This window comes from Garra rufa, unplaced genomic scaffold, assembly GCF_049309525.1.
Source record: "Garra rufa unplaced genomic scaffold, GarRuf1.0 hap1_unplaced_002, whole genome shotgun sequence".
Taxonomy (NCBI): domain Eukaryota; kingdom Metazoa; phylum Chordata; class Actinopteri; order Cypriniformes; family Cyprinidae; genus Garra; species Garra rufa.
In genome coordinates, this window is record NW_027394277.1 from 4746274 (window position 1) to 4749745 (window position 3472).

The 3472-nt window shown below is 34.2% G+C and overlaps 1 long non-coding RNA gene across 1 annotated transcript; it reads right to left on the reverse strand.

Annotated features, from left to right (window-relative positions):
* Window positions 1-512: 512 nt before the first annotated feature.
* Window positions 513-3046, reverse strand: LOC141305441 (uncharacterized). The gene is made up of 5 exons (XR_012344406.1): window positions 2755-3046; window positions 2046-2113; window positions 1916-1962; window positions 1446-1549; window positions 513-742 (listed from the first exon to the last, which is right to left on the reverse strand). It is a non-coding gene; the product is annotated as an uncharacterized lncRNA (long non-coding RNA).
* Between the last annotated feature and the right edge of the window lie 426 nt (window positions 3047-3472).

The window sequence follows — 3472 nt, forward strand, 5'->3', positions numbered from 1 at the left end:
GCGCATGCGCACTACTCATAAATGTTGCTTTATAGAGGACGCACAAAAATACTGAATAAAATCATTTATATTTACACTCAAAAAAATAAATTGTTCAATGAACATGATTTAATCGTAGCACCCAAAACGCATCTAAACCAATCTAATAAACTTGAAAAGGTTTGAATATGTTATATGAATGTGATTTAAACTTGTAGATTTAACATTGTTTTAACATGTCAGTGTAGCTTCTTTCCAACTAATTGAATCAAAATGTTTGAATCGTGTTAGTCAGATATGTCAGTAAAAGCACTTCAATTCAACAAAATTCTGCCTTGTTACATCTACTAGTTAATGTCTTGTTCATGTATAGTTTTGGTACTTTAATTAATACACATCTTGTTGTTTCAATTAGATTTGTTTTAGGTGAAAGAACTAAGAACCAAAACATTACATCTACAGAATAACCACATAAAACATGCAAACAATTAAACATTTTTTTTTTTTTATTCAGTTTTAACATACACATACAAATAAGTTTAAACTGCTTTCTGCACTTTAAGTCTCCAATCCATTTGAGTGTTTGTAAAACAGGATTCAAACAGCATATCAGTCCAAATAACAGCACAAGCCTGACTTCCACACCTTCAGTTAGGACACCAATGTCCTGTGGGTCATTGTTAGGAAGCGTTCCCTCCTTCAGTATGACATACACTCCCGCCACAGTTTGCTCCATGGTACATTTTGACTCGATGTCTGAATCCTGTGGGGCGAAACACATAAAAGATCACAAACAAAAATAATTATTACAAGAATTGCTTATACACTTATTGGCCACTTTATTATGTACACCTGTAAAGTAAACTTAAATCCAATACAGGAGCTCTGATGTGAATCAGAGGTTATAATTTCTCAGTTTTAAGTTAAAAATTGTCAGAAAAGTGATAATTCTTCTGTTTATTATTGAGGTCACAGTGGGTGCTGGTGTGTTATTGCAGTGCATTTTATATATATATATATATATATATATATATATATAAAAAGTTATAATTTATCTGGCAACCATATTTAAAATTAATGAGGCTGCTAAAACATTATAACCACCATAGAATATAAAGCACTCCAATAAAAAAAAAGCACGCAAGTATAGTTTTCTGATGCTGTTTAATTTATTTCTTATTATTATTTCAGATCAATTCATATATTTAGTAGGGCTTTACACAAAGTTTTGTAAATTAGGCCCCAAGAGAGATCAACCATTATGAATAAAAAAATTATTGGTTTAGTACATCAACCAATTCACATAAGAACTTTGTCTAAGTGTACCAGTAGTTTCCTATTAATGAACAATTTGTCCAGGTCAATTTTAAGTTAAGTGTTCTCTCATGTCACATTTTTGTTGTAGCAAACAAGGATAAACATGACCCAAGTACAGAATGGCTTTTGAAATTTTCTCATCAACTCACCAAATATGCCTTGACTGGTTTTTCAGGGTCTTCATTCAAGTAGATGTAGATGCACAGAGACTTGATGACACAGGCTTCTCTGGTACGGAATGTACAGTGTCATCCTGTAGGGTGGAGACAAGATTAAATCAACTTCAGCGGTGGGACAGCTTAAGAGTACTGAACGTGTTACTGTCTGTGTAGAATGTAACAGGTGAACTCTATACACATGGGTTTTAAGTCCTGCCCATGTCTTCAATGTGCATGCATCATTTAAATATATAGTAGTCAACAAAAAAGTTAATTAAAAGTTGTCCTTAGGTCAAAAACCCACCCTTAACACCAAACCTGTCCCTTACCTTACCCATATCCCACCTTAATACAGTTTTATTAAAAAGGTTTTAATCCACTTCAAATGTTGACTACTGTACACAAACATAATGACTGCCACTTCCAAAGCAATGTTTAGTTTATAATGCTTTAATTTGTACCTGCAACTCTCCTTTGCAACACTTCCTGCACTGCCACATACACGTCACTGAAAGAGAAAAAAAAGTTCAGTATTCAAGGATAGTTAGTTATACATTACTTTATGTGAGTGTTTTAAAAAAAACTACTTACCATGTAAAGGTGAGGTTCACACCAGAAGAGGATGGGGACAGCTATGCGATGTATTTTTTTTTTTTCTGCTGTGAAAAACAAAACAAACAAAGTGTATAAGTTATATACTATATTTCCCAAATAAAACCATGCATACCTATTCAATCACTTTAACTTTAACTGCAATTTGTTAGGACATTTAATATATATGGTCGACTGCATTATAGATTTTACTTGACAATTTTTGCAAACTGTATTCAATAAGCTGGGTAGCAATATGTAACATTTCGGAACTCAAGAAAAACAAACAAAACAGCTCTATAAACGTTAGCTAGACTAAAAAGAGCGATGAGAAGTGCATACTGATTCAACATACAACAAGTTACGTAAAAGTAAAGCGTATAAATAGCATTACATTAACTTACAAACAGAAAAACGAGTGCATGGTGTGTTCGACTGTGCAGTCTTTCCTCTCCCAATGTTGGGGTAGACTTCAGGTTTAACGTAGGTTATGTAGTTAATAGTTATTAGTTAATAGGCGTGGTTAGCATTGAATTGTGACAGAAATGCACAAATTGTAGCGGATATATTAACGTTAGGGTGAAACTTGTATCGACAAAGACAACGGAATTTACATAAGCCTACTTTGAAACATCGCTACAGTGTGTAATTCCTTATTATCCCATGTTACTAAGTGCAAACTGGAACATTATATCAATAAAGTACTTACCCTCAATATCAAGGATGAAGAACGTTTAAACGCAGCAGTTCAAACCGCTGGCGCTTCCAGCCGTCTGTACCCACGTGATTCCGTCGCAGTACTGCGCATGCGCAGTGACTCATCAGAGAGAGTTGTTGATATGAAGCGACTCGGGCTCATTGAATCAACAAGTGCTGATTTAATTCATTTGATTATTTCTTAATTTAGTTACAACTAACAAGAATCAATCATTTAACAGAAGTAAACTCGTTATAATCGTATTAATCAGACATATTTGTATTTTGCAAATCAAACAAGTGGCTAGTTGACTTTTTTGAGTGTAGGTTAAACGTAGGTTATAGCTTTTACTGCATGTTAGCTTGCAAATTATGCCCAAGAACATAATTTATTAAGCCATATGTCTTACTTACAAGAAACAATGCCTCTAACCACAGGTCAAGTACGAAAAATAATGCCCAGTTTAAGCCATTCCACTCCACTGAAGGGGTGGAGCGGAAAATGAAAATAAATACGGCCTTTTAAAATTTAAATGTTCCAGCGATTTCATTCCGTCAACCCCTTTGAACAAGAGCTAATTTCAGGTGTTTGCAAGCAGTTTCATTTAAAACGGAGAGAGCTGCCTTCAGCCATGTGTTTTCTGTTGTACTGACATGAGAGTCAAGGCTCCGAGCTCTCGGTCTGCGAACTACATCACTGAGCCTCTTTTAAAAGCATTTAAATAAAAACA